Source organism: Aquarana catesbeiana, linkage group LG02 (genome assembly GCF_042186555.1).
Source record: "Aquarana catesbeiana isolate 2022-GZ linkage group LG02, ASM4218655v1, whole genome shotgun sequence".
Lineage (NCBI taxonomy): Eukaryota > Metazoa > Chordata > Amphibia > Anura > Ranidae > Aquarana > Aquarana catesbeiana.
The window spans coordinates 36,500,316-36,517,175 of record NC_133325.1 but is presented as its reverse complement, the minus strand read 5'-3'; positions in this window follow the sequence as shown (position 1 = coordinate 36,517,175).

Here is a 16,860-nt window from a genome sequence, read left to right as displayed (position 1 = left end):
TCCCTGCTCACTGATCCGCAGCTACAACGCAGAGAAGCCTTTGAACAAAAGATTTTTATCTTCCCAGTGAAACCTGAGCTTCAATTTGCACCGCACATGTGTGAAACCGAGCTTAATGTCTGTGATTAGTAGGAGGAGGAATAGTTCCCCTTCGCTGCTATCGGTGGGAGAAATAGTTTCCCTATCATTGGTGTCAGTGTCAGGAATAGTGCCCCCTTCTTTGGTGTCAGTGGGAGAAATGGTGCCCACTGTTGTTGGTATCAGAGGAATACTGCCCTATCGTTGGTGTCATTGGCAGTAATCGTGACCCATTGTTGGTGTCAGTGAGAGAAATAGTGTTCCAACATTTATATCAGTGGGAGAAATGGTGAACCATCATTGGTGTCAGTGGGATGAATATCTGATCTATTTATTCATCACTCTCTTTCCTTTCTTTCTTTCTCTTTCTTTCTTTTCTCGCTTTTTTAAAAATTTTATTTGTTTTCTTTCTTTTCTCTCTTTATCTGATATATTTCTTTCTTTTTCTTTCTTTTCTCTCTTCATCTGATCTCTCTCTCTCTCTTTTCTCTCCTTATTCTCACTCTCTTTTCTCTCCTTATTTCCTTTCTTCTTTTCTTTCTTTTCTCTCTTTCTTTTTTCCCCTGATCTATTTATTCATCTTTCTTTCTTTTTTCTGAGCTATCTATTCATTGCTCTTTCTTTTCTTTATTTCCTTTCCTGTAAATGGACCTATGTGTGCTCTTGTGCTTTTTCATTCTCTTTTTGTGTGGTTCCTTCAGACAGGGGCTCAGTTACACTCCCGCACTGCTGTCAGTGTAGTGAAAGTTCTCCCTATATAAAGAGAGGAGAAATACTGTACATGCATTACAATTACAATACTCGTAATACCGGCTATTAGAGATCCTCTGCTGCCCCCTCTGGAGGTATGTGGATGGTACATTGCGTATCACATTTCTGGTATAGGAGACACTCAATCACAGTTGTGATGCCACCATCATCTGAGTTCATATCGTTTGCTGGTCACAAAAATACCCAAAGCAATAACATTGTCACTAAGGGTCGGTTCACAGTGGGGCAACATGACTTACAGCGTGACTTTGAGCGACTTACAACACGACTTCAAGTCGCCCCCAGGACAGGCGACTTTGCCTGTGGCCAATCAGAGCTAATCAGCTCTTTTGACATACAGTACCTGCCCGCGAGATGTGTTTCCAGCGCGGCAGGGTACTGTACATCTCGCGCTCGGTGCAATAGGAAAAGCACATTTTCCTATTGCAGCGAGCGCCCGAAAGAATTCCCCTCCAAGAACATACCAGGCTCTTAGGTCTGGCATGGATGTTAAGGGGAACCCCCTATGCTGAAAAAATGGCATGGGGGGTCCCCCAAAATCCATACCAGGCCCTTATCCGAGCATGCAGCCCGGCCGGTCAGGAAAGGGGGTGGGGACGAGCGAGCGACCCCCCTCCTGAACCATACCAGGCCGCATGACCTCAACATGGGGGGTGGGTTCTTTGGGGGAGGGGGGCGCCCTATGGCCCCCCCACCCCAAAGCACCTTGTCCCCATGTTGATGAGGACAAGGGCCTCTTCCCGACAACCCTGGCCATTGATTGTCGGGGTCTGCGGGTGGGGGGGCTTATCGGAATCCGGGAGCCCACTTTAATAAGGGGGCCCCCAGATCCTGGCCCCCCACCCTATGTGAATGAGTATGGGGTACATCGTACCCCTACCCATTCACCTGGGGGAAAAAAAGTGTCAATAAAAAAACACACTACACAGGTTTTTAAAGTAATTTTTTTAGGCAGCTGCAGGGGTCTTCTTCCGACTTCGGGGGTCTCTTCCGACTTCTCCGCGTTCCCCGGCCTCTACTCCCTGCTCTCCGGTTCTTCTCCCACTCTCCGCTATCTTCTGCTCTTTTGCTAGCGGTGCCTGGTCTTCTCCATCGTCTTTTTCCCTCTTCTCTTCTTCCGATGTTGATACAACGCTCCCTCCCACTGTAATGCCGTGTGCGCAGTGCGCAACGACTTATATAGGCATGGGGCGTGGTCACCGGGTGATGTCTGGTCTGGAGAATGACAATCTCACTCGCTGGACATTGCCCGGAAGAAGCTGGAAAATGGCATCTGTCCTGGGGACTTGTGAATAAAGATGCTAAAGTGATCCCTGTGACTGTGCAGTGTTCTGGCTATCGCATTGGCTACCAGCAGGTGTGCAATGGCACAAGGTAACCGGATGCCAGAAAAACTTGTCCCCTGGTCCCCAGCTGTCAGGTCTTGGTCTGTTCTGAAAGCTGAGAAAAAACTAAGGCTAGGCTAAAACTAAGTTGGGGACTTTGTATGAGGCAATAGTAAATTATACCTCCATCCCCGATAAATTGGACAAAAAAAGACAATTTGTGGGACTTTATGTGAAGCACATTACTAAGTCAAATGAACCAATCAATGTAAGCATGGTTATTTATTACAAAAGGTATACATACACATTTACAATAGTAACAAATAAATAAAATGGTATAATAGAATAATAAGTCTCAATAGATGAGGTCTGAACAATTCATAATATAAAACAATTGTCTTGACATAAATACATACAGTAATAAACCTTGGGTATGTAGACCGAAATTGTAGCAGTAGCATATAGGCATAATAACAATGAGGGATTGGTTCATTATAGTAGACTAAAACATGATACAGGTGTTAGACATGGAAACTGTGACGTGGCATCATGGAAAAGCTCTACGCGTTTCGTGGTTACATTACCACTCATCGGGAGCAGATGCATAGTTTGGGGGTATCTATAATAGAAATTGCCAAAATGATGTAAAAGTAAAAAAGAATGTAAAACACAGAAGAAAGAGGGGGGGGCCTGAAAGATCCCAAACACTCTCACCTATCTGTAGTATATGGGTACGACTGTTGGTAGTATCAAAGGTAGAGGGCACTGTAGAAGACGTTATTCCCGGGAGCTGAGGCGGTAACACCAGAGGTACGGCATTGGCACCAGCAACCAAAGTAGGTATAGAAGAGGGTATCCAGTTTTCAGCTGGGATATTAATGTTTGATGGCATGCATAGTTCATAATATAGCTAAGGGTATCTGTGGAAATCAATACTTAGACAGTAAGCTAATTCCATGGCTAATATACTGGAAAGAAAACACCCAACAGTGGCGAAAATAATTATTTGAACCCCCTGCAGATTTTGTAAATTTCCCAACATACAAAGAAATGAAGGGTCTATAATTTTATCATAGGTGTATTTTAAATGATAGAGACAGAATATCAACTAAAATTGTAGAAAAAAATCATGATACAAATGTTATAAATTGAGTTGCATTTCAGTCAGTAAGATAAGGCGTTTCTCGTAGTTGGTGACTAGGTTTGCACACATCTCAGGAGGGATTTTGGTCCACTCTTCTTCACAGATCTTCTCTAAATGCTTAAGGTTTCTTGGCTGTGTTTCTATAGGATTAAGGTCTGGAGACTGGCTAGGCCACTCCATGACCTTTAAGACACCTTTCACACTGAGGCAGCTTTCAGGCGTTTTGGCGCTAGAAATGGCCTCTAAAAAGCACCTGAAACCTGCCTCCCATTCTTTGCAATGAGTGCTTTCACAAGGGGGTGGTGCGCTTGCGGGACGTTTTAAAAAGTCCTGCAAGCAGCATCTTTGGGGCGGGTTTTACCTTTTTTTTTTCTTTAGGTAAAATCTGCCCTGCAAGTGGCCGAAAAGCGCTGCTAAAGCACAGCAAAACACGACCAGCGCTTTAGCGGCGCTGTGGTGTGAAAGGGGTCTAAGCGAAACTAAAGTCTATTTTTTTTTTCATTAAAAATAACAAGCATGTTATTCTTACCTCCTCTGTGTAGTGGTTTTGCATAGAGCAGCCCAGATCCTCCTCTTCCCGGGTCCCTCTTAGGTGCTCCTGGCCCTCCCCTCCTGTTGAGTGCCCCCACAGCAAGCAGAAAGCTTCCTGCATGGATATGACCTTTGTAGTTCGGGAATATCTTTTATTGATGAAATCTTCAATAAAAGATTAGGAAAAAAATAGTGCAATCAATATTATGTATGTAGTAAATTAACGGACCCATGTGAAAAAATTCAAAGGGGGAATTCCACTGTTAACAGGTGTCAATATCTATCCAGGTAACAATGGCCATTGGCCTCCATGTGCCTTATTGTGAATTCAGGTCTGGCCCAGATCACACAGGCAACGAGTCTTATTTTTAATATAATTTATAATATAATATACATACAGCATAACCGTGCGCGAAGTGGGTGTGCCAGGTGTGCCTGGGCACACCCTAATCACTATGCCGATTCCGCCTATTGCCCGGGCCCCTCCCCCCCTTGTTATCCGCCTCGTGCCGCAGTGCTGCTGTCTTCCCTCCTCTCCTCTCCACCCTGGGGATGTTTCAGGATGGAGAGCAGGGGAAGGAGCTACTAAATGTGTCATTTACAGGTATGATGGGAGTCACTTTGGGCAGAGGGCTTGTGGAACCCAGCTTGCCTTAGAGAGGTTGGGAAACTCCTTGTCCAGCTCCCCGGCCCCCTCCTATGTGTAAGTTACCCTGTGTCTATTAGGGGCACAGGGTGACCGAGAAGCCCAGTCTGGTCTGCACTAACCAGACTCCCAGTACAACCACACCAGACTCAACATTTTGCTTTAGCCCTGTTATCCCAGGTTCTATATGTGTGGTGTGTGCTGAATGAATAAAGGGGTTCTTTCACTTGGGACAGCAATATTTCTGAACAATATCCCTCAATGAATATATGAAGATAAATAATTTTACCTTTCAGACTGCTAGATCGTTTGAGGTGTGGTGGGGTTTGTTATTTGTTTGCCAAGTGCCTGTATCCCATTGTTCTATTGTGTCTGTCTGCCTTGAGAGCAAAGTATTATGGGATGTATATGTGTATGTGGATTGGCTGACATGTTACTGGAGGAGGTAAAGTCTACCCCGCCCTGCGTCATTATGTAAAGGAGGGGGGAATGTCCTCTGAGTGTATATCTCTTTGTGCCTCTGTTCAAATAAAGAGTTCTTATTCTGGTTTTTACTCCAAAACTGGTGTTGCTTAGTTCTTGGGGTAACTATAGCCAGATTCTTGGATCTTGTGTTCCAGAGCATTGGGAAGCAGCTTTTTGGCGGAGATACCCAGTCAGGGTGCCCGAATTCCGTCACAACAGGCCCCTTTCTTTTCTAAGATTCCAAGGTTCCGAGATTGTTCATCATCACCCACAATCCACAGTGCCTTCTCCCCTGCCTGGGATGCACGTAAGCCTATACATGGTCATTCTATCCACCTTTTTGGCTGGTTGTAATCGGTGTTACCCCTGCTGCCTTCTTTAAAATTCTTTTTTCAATTGTATACACACCACAGTCCACTATGTTGGATGTGGATACTTTTGATACTTTTGATGCTCAATTTTATTTATGCAGTTTTTTTGGCACATATTTCCGTATTTCACCATGCTCATTAGAGAGAGAACATTGGTCTTTTTTTCTTTTTTACCAACACCAAATTTGACACATTGTTTCAATTTAATTTCTCTCCCAGGCAGTCCATATTGGCACTCTTTGTCGATACTCCATCCATCTCGGCTCTGTGGCTCCCGCGCTGTTCCTCCGGGGGGGACTCTGTGTACCCGGCTCGCCAGCGCGCATTCCGCTGCACCTCAGCTCCCGGGAGAGATGCTTAATGGTCTTGGCCCTGCACTTGCCATGTCCCAATGTACCACTCACATGTAAGTGTTTTAGGGTGACCCACCCCTCTTTTGCTGCCATTATGAGCTACTATCTAGACTCACTTTATGTTGTATTACATTTTAGAAATCCCTGACTACCTGGCCCCTGATGAGTGTGTTCTACACGAAACGCGTCGGGCTTTTGGGATACCAACATATGCTGACATTACAACATCTTAAGAACAATCATTATGGTTTTATATACTATTTATTTATTTTGTTGTGCTGTGGTATTGTTTTCTGTACATATTATGTAATCCCTGTACATGCATTAAATTTCTCTATTAGACCACTATGTGGCGCCAAGTGGATTGTACCCTTGATGCCGATCGCTTATACACAAATACATGTGTTGTGATTTTGGAATGATATTTATTATAATGTCCTTCTCCACAGTATGTGGTTCTGTTTTGAATTGTTTTATGCATGTTACTTGATTAATAAAATTGCACTGCTACCCCAGGTACCTACATGGTTTCCATGACCTCATTTAAAGTCCCAATTCTTATTTATTTTCTTTTCTAAATGAACACACTCGCTCACTGTGTCCATTCATAACGGAAGCATAGTAAACTATGTTTACTATGCTTCCGTTTGTGAATGAAAAGAAAGCCACTCAGCACAGAGCGCTTCCCATGCATTCCCTGTCCGGTGCAGCTGAGGCTGCAGAAAAAAAGGCATGTGTGTTTGAGCTTTGGGGTGCATACCCTAATGCAATAGGCTCCGCACACCTATGGCATACAATAAACTAGCTGACCCATGTGATAAAAATCAAAGGAAAAATCTCACTTTAGACAGGTGTCAATATCTGTCCCGGTAACAATGGCCATGGGCCCCCAGGTGCCTTATGGTAAAAATCATGGTTGGACTCAGATCACACAAGGTCTGAGTCTCCATATAGATACATTTTTAGATCAGATCACACAAATAGCAGGTACAGTAGATTTATTTTTAGCGGATTGCTTTGGCAGGACAGGATGGAGGAGAACAGTGAGAAATAATTGGAAGGCTCCTGGGGAAATGGCCGACATTTGGCACTTTGATTTATTACACATATACGGTTTGCTCTGATACTGACGTCATGGGCCAGCTGTCTTCTCTACCGGAACCGCCTGCTGGGAATTCTGGGAGCCCCCACAACGCAGCTGTCCGATGTCTCTGCAAACACACTTCTTTTATTTAAAATGATTTAGTTAAAGTGAACCTGCCATGAACCCTGATGAGCAAACGTAACGCAGGACAAGAAAACACATAAGTTAACTTCAGTGAAAACCACATCAATCCAGTATATCTGGAAACAAAGGCAGCTGAAGTTATATGACAATCCTGTCTTCTCCACTGTGAGTACTGCTCTTGGTCACAGCTCCACCCACATCCTGGACCTCCCTGTTGGTGGTGAGCGGCTTCATTGACCAATAGGAAGGCTCGGGAGGCAGGAAGTACAGGGCAAAATTGGCTTTCATAGGAAATGTATAATCTAAAAGCACCCACCCCAAATACTTACACCTAAATTAAATATAGCTGCTGTCTTAAACACCGATCCAGTGTTCCAACAAATTGTGAATATACACTATATTGACAAAAGTATTGGGACGCCTGCCTTTACAGGCACATGAACTTTAATGGCATCCAAGTCTTAGTCTGTAGGGTTCAATATTGAGTTGGCCCACCCTTTGCAGCTATAACGGCTTCAACTCTTCTGGGAAGGCTGTCCACAAGGTTTAGGAGTGTGTCTATGAGGATGTTTGACCATTCTTCCAGAAGCGCATTTGTGAGGTCAGGCACTGATGTTGGATGAGAAGGCCTGGCTCACAGTCTCCACTCTAATTCACCCCAAAGGGGTTCTAGCGGGTTGAGGTCAGGTCTCTCTGCAGGCCAGTCAAGTTCCTCCACCCCAAACTCACTCATCCATGTCTTTATGGACCTTGCTTTGTGCACTGGTCCAATCATTTGGTGGAGGGGGGATTATGGTGTGGGGTTGTTTTTCAGGGGTTGGGTTTGGCCCCTTAGTTCCAGTGAAGGGAACTCTTAAGTCCTCAGCACACCAAGACAATTTGGACAATTTCATGTTCCCAACTTTGTGGGAACAGTTTGGGGACGGCCCCTTCCTGTTCCAACATGACTGCGCACCAGTGCACAAAGCAAGGTCCATAAAGACATGGATGAGCGAGTTTGGGGTGGAGGAACTTGACTGGCCTGCACATAGTCCTGACCTCAACCTGATAAAACACCTTTGGGATGAATTAGAGCGGAGACTGCGAGCCAGGCTTTCTCATCCAACATCAGTGCCTAATCTCACAAACGCTCTTCTGGAAGAATGGTCAAACATTCCCATAGACACACTCCTAAACCTTGTGGACAGCCTTCCCAGAAAAGCTGAAGCTGTTATAGCTGCAAAGGGTGGGCCAACTCAATATTGAACCCTACGGACTAAAACTAATACACACTATTAGATTTTTGTCTTCAGATTTACTAAAACCATATAATATGAGGTCAAACCTTAAGAGTTTCAATTTGTATGCAATCAGGCAGGCCCTGGCACTACATGGTTTTGGTAAATCTGAAGACAAAAATCTGCAGAAAATCCAACAGTGTGTATGGTGTCTAAGACTGTAATGACATTAAAGTTCATGTGAGTGTAAAGGCAGTAGTCCCAATACTTTTGGTATTATAATGTATATTCACAGCGCTGTGCCTGTACCTGTATATACACAAACTTCAAACAATCATAACCGTCCAATAAATATACATGTAAGCATGCCAAAATATTAAATAAAAGTGCTGCATTATAGAATGAAGAAAGAGTTCAAAGCTTCAATGACAAGGAATGAGTTCAGATGAGTGGTGCAGAGTTCAGAGGTCAGTATAAGTGGTGCAGAGTTCAGAGGTCAGTATAAGTGGTGCAGAGTTCAGAGGTCAGTATAAATAGTGTAGAGTTCAGAGGTCAGTATAAATAGTGTAGAGTTCAGAGGTCAGTATAAATAGTGTAGAGTTCAGAGGTCAGTATAAATAGTGTAGAGTTCAGAGGTCAGTATAAGTGGTGCAGAGTTCAGAGGTCAGTATAAATAGTGTAGAGTTCAGAGGTCAGTATAAATAGTGTAGAGTTCAGAGGTCAGTATAAGTGGTGCAGAGTTCAGAGGTCAGTATAAGTGGTGCAGAGTTCAGAGGTCAGTATAAATAGTGTAGAGTTCAGAGGTCAGTATAAGTGGTGCAGAGTTCAGAGGTCAGTATAGTGTAGAGTTCAGAGGTCAGTATAAATAGTGTAGAGTTCAGAGGTCAGTATAAATAGTGTAGAGTTCAGAGGTCAGTATAAGTGGTGCAGAGTTCAGAGGTCAATAAAAGTGGTGTAGAGTTCAGAGGTCAGCAGTAAGTGGCGCAGTGTTCAGAGGTCAGTATAAGTGGCGCAGTGTTCAGAGGTCAGTATAAGTGGTGCAGAGTTCAGAGGTCAGTATAAGTGGTGTAGAGTTCAGAGGTCAATAAAAGTGGTGTAGAGTTCAGAGGTCAGCAGTAAGTGGCGCAGTGTTCAGAGGTCAGTATAAGTGGTGCAGAGTTCAGAGGTCAGTATAAGTGGTGCAGAGTTCAGAGGTCAATAAAAGTGGTGTAGAGTTCAGAGGTCAGCAGTAAGTGGCGCAGTGTTTAGAGGTCAGTATAAGTGGCGCAGTGTTCAGAGGTCAGTATAAGTGGTGCAGAGTTCAGAGGTCAGTATAAGTGGTGTAGAGTTCAGAGGTCAATCAAAGTGGTGTAGAGTTCAGAGGTCAGCAGTAAGTGGCGCAGTGTTCAGAGGTCAGTATAAGTGGTGCAGAGTTCAGAGGTCAGTATAAATAGTGTAGAGTGCAGAGTTCAGAGGTCAGTATAAGTGGTGCAGAGTTCAGAGGTCAGTATAAATAGTGTAGAGTGCAGAGGTCAGTATAAGTGGTGCAGAGTTCAGAGGTCAGTATAAATAGTGTAGAGTGCAGAGGTCAGTATAAGTGGTGCAGAGTTCAGAGGTCAGTATAAATAGTGTAGAGTGCAGAGGTCAGTATAAGTGGTGCAGAGTTCAGAGGTCAGTATAAATAGCGTAGAGTGCAGAGTTCAGAGGTCAGTATAAATAGTGTAGAGTGCAGAGTTCAGAGGTCAGTATAAGTGGTGCAGAGTTCAGAGGTCAGTATAAATAGTGTAGAGTGCAGAGTTCAGAGGTCAGTATAAGTGGTGCAGAGTTCAGAGGTCAGTATAAATAGTGTAGAGTGCAGAGTTCAGAGGTCAGTATAAGTGGTGCAGAGTTCAGAGGTCAGTATAAATAGCGTAGAGTGCAGAGTTCAGAGGTCAGTATAAGTGGTGTAGAGTTCAGAGGTCAGTATAAATAGTGTAGAGTGCAGAGTTCAGAGGTCAGTATAAGTGGTGCAGAGTTCAGAGGTCAGTATAAATAGTGTAGAGTGCAGAGTTCAGAGGTCAGTATAAGTGGTGCAGAGTTCAGAGGTCAGTATAAATAGTGTAGAGTGCAGAGTTCAGAGGTCAGTATAAGTGGTGCAGAGTTCAGAGGTCAGTATAAATAGTGTAGAGTGCAGAGTTCAGAGGTCAGTATAAGTGGTGCAGAGTTCAGAGGTCAGTATAAATAGCGTAGAGTGCAGAGTTCAGAGGTCAGTATAAGTGGTGTAGAGTTCAGAGGTCAGTATAAGTGATGTAGAGTTCAGCAGTGAGAAATTGCAAAGAGAAGCCCCCAGTGGGACTTTAATGGCAAATATAAAGGCGTATCTTTAAACGGCCATTTATTACATAGCCGATTTCCCCTGAGGAAAGAATCTTTCCGAAACACAAATCGATCCAACCTCTAGCAGATGGATTCTACTGGCACATCTTGGACAAGAAGGGTATCCTAGATCGTCTCTGTAATGTGCTGCACTCGTGTAATTAGAACAATCACTGTCGTATGCAGTTTTGTTTGTTTTTAGATCTGCTATGTAATAAAGATTGGCATGAATATTTTTCTGTATTTAGTGATCAGGGGTCTATTAGATCCATAACGTCTGCCCGGCCCTGCACTCCATCCAAAGTACTGAAAAGTAATTGGATGATTCTATAGTGGGCCGGATTACATTCACATGAAAACCGGGAGCCAGCTGAAAAAAAACGAAACCATGAACTTGTCTTGACCCCTTGAATACCAGGATGTTTATAAATGTACCTTGGTAGATAAGGGGTTATACACATTAACAGGTGTAACTAGTAGTATAAGTAGGTGGTGCTGCGCTAATCCTGAGTGAACTAGCTAAAATTTAGTTTTACATTCTGTGACATACATTGTAATGTGCATCAAAACGTATATGTTCCACTTTGGTGGTTAATGACATCAACCGTGTAGGACTAAACACTCATACGGCAACAAATCATAATAGTGAAAAATAATCATCAGTAGTAAAAAATAAATAAGTAAATGTCGCCATATACATAAGAATAAATAACAGTAATGTGAAAGTGTCAGCTATTAATATAGTGCATATTGCAATAAAAAAGTGAATTACACTGTGTACTAAACACGCAGCACATAAAGTAACAATGTGCAGCAGTGCAGCCAAAAATTCAGCGTCAAAATGTCCAAAAATTCAAGGTGCTTCAACATAAAATCCTTCTTTTATAATGTGACAGCAACGTCCTGACACGCATCAGTTGCAGTGTAGTGCTCAAAATAAATCACATAGTGCACATCTTCGTGTTCAAACACACAGGTGGGTAGTGGCCCCTTACCTTAGGGTAATAGGGCAAACGCATATGACCAAAACTTTAGGGGTATCCTCCTATGGATTCAAGCGCTAGCCTCACAGTCCTAGTCCCGGGGTATGGTTCCCTCAGATGTTTAGGGGGGAGTGTGGAAAATGACAAATCAGGAAGGATCCCAATAGTGTAATATCGTTTTGCTTAAACAGCGGCTTTTATTAAGTAAATATAGGGTGTTCACATAAACAACATTAAAAAAATGACTTGCTCCAACGAGCGGCGAGCTCGTATACCTCTATCAGCATGTAAGGCCTGTCCTGTCCCTACGCGTGACGTCACACCACACGTGACTTCATCAGGTGTAACATTACCACCAACTTTGAAACTAAGAGGGGATTATGGGAAAGGATGCACAGCCATATGTTTGCAGAGCCAGGATGAATGGTGAGATGTTGATGATGGCCCTTGGCATAGCACTATTTTTTAGGGATGTTATTGGATCAGTTGTGGACTTCCGGCAATCATGAACAACATTGGCCATTCTGTAGTGACTTTAATGAGGAACTTCAAACCCACCTCTGAGTCTGCCGTCTTCTCTTCTAAATCATCAGGAACCAGCTGTCTCCTCAGAGTTCTGAAGCCAGGCCCCTGATGATGCACCACCAGTTCCAAGCCAATGCCTAAAGGGATACGTGACATACAAAATCCCAGGAGGCTGCTGGAAGGACAAAATATACAAAATATACCCCATAACATCACTGCTGTAAATCACACTTCCCCATAGACGTCACCTGAGGAGTGTGATGCAGGCTCTCCCCCCCCCCCACCCCCTCAGGGGAGGAAGAGGGAAAAAACAAACATAGCCCAGGTCTAACTAGCAGAGGCCTCTGCCTCTCCTACCTGGGTCTGGCTGGTGCTCGTGGCTCCTGCTCCCACCGCCGGTTCCTCTGGCTCCATTGCTCCCAGGGTTCCAGCAGACGTCCTGCAGCTTTTTATTAGAATTTTTTCGGTCCCAAAAACTTCTAAGAATCCCTGGAGGTCAGCTGCAGTCTGAAGCCAATGATTGTTCCACAAAGTGTCCTCTCCATGCTAACGTTGGGCTGGTCAACAACTGACCATGTTTGCATACGTTATGTATCTAGTTACAGCCACAAGATTTGCGATTTAGCTTTTTTTGTGTGATTGCTGAATGCAGTACACAGTTCTTGCTGATCTGCATCTCCTAAACTAGGAGTCTCCAAACTGTGGCTCTTTGTTTGCCTTTATCTGGCCCTCGGACACTATTCTTCTTACTGTCACCAACAAAGAGACACCATTGCTTCCACTGAGACCAACGTTGGAGCACTATTCTTCCTACTGAAATAATAGAAGACGATTCCTTCCACTGACGTTAGAGATGCAGCACCATTCCTCCCACTAGTACCATTGATGGGGCACTATTCCTCCCACTAGTACCACCAATGGGGCACCATTTCTCCCACTGGTATCACCGATGGGACACAATTCCTTCCACTGGTACCACCGATGGGGCGCAATTACTCCCACTAGTACCAATAATAGGGCACTATTCCTTCCACTGGTACCATCAATTGGGCACTATTCCTCCAAATGGTACCATCAATGGGGCACTATTCCTTGAACTGGTACCATCAATTGGGCACTATTCCTCCAACTGGTACCATCAATTGGGCACTATTCCTCCAACTGGTACCATCAATGGGGCACTATTCCTCCAACTGGTACCATCAATGGGGCACCATTTCTCCTCTTACTGGAGAAGATGCCATCTAATTTTTAACGATTCCGATTGACCACCAAACCCAAGGCATTGCTTACTCCCTCTGATGTCGGGAAATTTTCTACTCCCACTGGCCACAGTCCAGCCCCCTAAAGTCTGAAGGACAGTAAACTGGACCTTTGTTGTAAATATTTGGAAATGCCTGTCCTAAACCAAAGAGAAGAGGCTAGACTTGATGTAGTCATGTTTCTTTCCAAGAGAACAGTGCAACTCTTTCTGGTAACATGCAGCCTCTCGATGAGAGTGCAGCACTCTTTAGGTAACAATGCAGCAGCACTCTATGCTCTCTCAGCCACTTTTCAGTAAAATGCAGCCCTCCTCTACCAGCAAGTACCTTCAGGATCACTGCAGTTTACTACAATACAATCACACTGGACCCAACCCTCCAATGTTCAGCATGAGACCAAGGAATTGTTTTACTAATGGCTATTAGGCCCTTTACTTTGCAAGGGAATTTTCCCTTAACTTAGTGAATGAGGTGAAGCTCTGCAGACTTCCCATCATCCAATCATGTGCAAGCATACATACAAATGTTAATTTTACCTTGTATGTGATTGGGTGTTCATTACAAATTGAATTTTCACCACATTCACTAAGCCAAGGGAACATTTCCTAAGCAAAGTGAACTGCCTTTAGCAAATCAACCCCCAGAGAGTTCACCTGGACTCCTGGCATCCATAGAGCCGACAGTATGGAATGTAATTGTACAACAGATTTATGAGACAAGGAGACTCTCAGACAATGGCAGTACTTACATTTTATTTAAGAAGAAAGATCCATAAAAATTGCTTTAAAAATACATTTTATCATTGCCCTGTAAAACCAACTATAAGCTGCTGGATCAAACTATAAAAAGGTACAAACTGTCTAGAACAAAAATAAAATATGAATTATTAGAAATAAATGAGATCAGAACAGAAACACGCACTAATAATCCTCAGAAACACTTTGTATAAAGTAACAGACGACTTGTATTTGGTGATTAGACAGTGGGACGGATCATTTAAGATGTACTAAATAAAAGTGATTGGACACCGCCATATAAAAAGTTGCACGCTCTCTAATTTTCCTTCATGGCGCCCTGGAAGCTCAGAGACCTGGGGCACTTTAATATGCAAATTCTGACCTGATTTCCGGGACATGGATCTGGCCACACCCCCCTCCCGCACCTCACGATTGGTCCGTGCAGCTGCCCTTCACATCACGGAGTCATTGCATGAATTCATTGTAGGCAATATGTATTTGTACGGGGACGTATGTTGGACTGCGTACTATACAATTTTATTTGATGTCCAATATCATGTAACATTAGAGTGCAAGCTCCTCTGGTGCAGAGACTGATATGACTGGCTTAATGGTCTCTGTAGAGCACTGCGGTATATGTCAGAGCTTTATAAATGTTTAAAAATAATAGTGTGTGACGGGGGGGGGGGGGACTAGAGTGTAAGCTCCTCTGGTACAGAGGCTGATGTGACTGGCCCAGTGTTCTGTACAGCACTGCGGTATATGTCAGAGTTATATAAATACAAAATATAATAAAAAAACATGCGACTGTGGGGGGACTTTAGAGCATAAGTTACTCTGGTGCAAAGACGGATGTGACTGGCTCTGTACAACACTGCGGAATATTTCAGAGCCATATATAATATTATTATTAAAATAGTAGTGTGTGACAGTGGGGGGGGGGATTAGAGTGTAAGCTACCGCAGATTGTGAGCTCCTTGAGGGTAGGGACTGATGTGAATGTACAATATACGTATATGTAAAGTGCGGCGTTATACAAGTACCTGTAATAAATGAGCTCCTCTGGTGCGGGGACTGATGTGACTTGCTGAGTGTTCGCTGTACCGTACAATGGAATATGTCACAGCTATATAAAGTTATAATTATAATAGTATGTGACTAGGAAGGGGGGGGGGGGACACCATGGAATATGTCAGAGCTAATAAGTGACAGTGGGGGGAAATTAGAGTGTAAGCTCCTCTGGTGCAGGGACTGATGTGACTGGCTCAGTGTTCACTGTACCGTGCAATGGAATATGTCAGAGCTACAAAAAGGTATAATAATAATAATAATAATAATATACGAATAGGAGAGGCAGGAGGAGGGGGTCACACCGTGGAATATGTCAGAGCTATAAAAATTATTATTAATTATAATAATAAATGACAGTGGGGGGAAATTAGAGTGTAAGCTCCTCTGGTGCAGGGACTGATGTGACTGGCTCACCATGCAATGGAATATGTAAGAGCTATATAAAAATGTATTATTATTATTAATAATAATAATAATAATTATGTGTGACTAGGTGAAGGGGGGCATTAGAGTGTACGTTCCGCCGGTGCAGAGCCTGATGTGACTGGTTGTACAGCACTGCGGTGTATGTCAGAGCTATATAAATGCTTAAAAGTGTGTGACAGAGTATAAGGCTCCTCTGATGCAAGGACTGATGTGACTGGCTGTACAGCACTGCGGTATATGTCACAGCTATGTAAATATATAATAGTGTGCAACTGTGAGAAAGGGGGGGGGCATTAGGGTGTAAGCTCCTCTGGTGCCGAAACAGATGTGTCCGGCTTGATATTCTATGTACAGCACTGTGGTATATGTCAGAGCTATACAAATATATAACTAATACAGTAATAGTCTGATATTATTATTATTATCATCATCATCATTATTATTTCAGGTACTTGTATAGCGCTGTCAATTTACGCAGCGCTTTACATATATTATACATTTACATCAGTCTCTACCCTTAAGAAGCTTACAATCTAAGGTCCCTAACTCACATTCATACATACTAGGGCCAATTTTGACAGATCCGATTAACCTACCAACATGTCCTTGGAGTACATTAGAGTGTAAGCTCTTCTGGTGCAGATACTGATGGGACTGGAAGTGTTCTCTGTACTGCACTATGAAATATACCAGAGCTACTTATAATAATAATAATAATAATAACACAAATAGAGCATGACTGTGGGGGGGATAGAGTGCAAGCTCCTCTGATGCGGAGACTGATGTGACTGGTTCTCTGTACAGCACTGTGGCATATGTCATAGCTATACAATTATGTAATCGTGTGAGATTGTGGTGCAAGCTCCTCTGGTACTGATGTGACTGGCTTAGGTGTTCTTGGTACAGCACTGCAGTATATGTCAGAGCTATATAAAATTTATAAGTGTGTGTGACTGTGCAGTGACATTAGAGTGTAAGCTCATCTGGTGCAGAAATTGGCTCCATGTTCTCCGTACAGCACTACGGTGTACGTCAGAGCTATACAAACCTATATGATTTATAATGATATTTTTTTCTTTGTTTTAACGCCTTTATTGGAGATATTATTAGCGGATTACTGCTCTCCATAAACCGAGGTGACCCATAAACTTTGCTATCCGAACCCCACTAATATGACCCGTTTGGGGGCTCTCTGCTTTGAGCGAATGCTCTCAGGGCTCAGTTAGATAGAAGATTTGTGATCAGTTGGGGACATTAGATTGCCTACAAGTTACTACTAGTCACCTCAACCACAATAAACCAAAATCAACATTCCAAGGCATTTGTAAAAACGGGTCAACTATATACAATATCAGTATATCTGAGCTCCTCTAGTGTGTTTATGAGGACACCG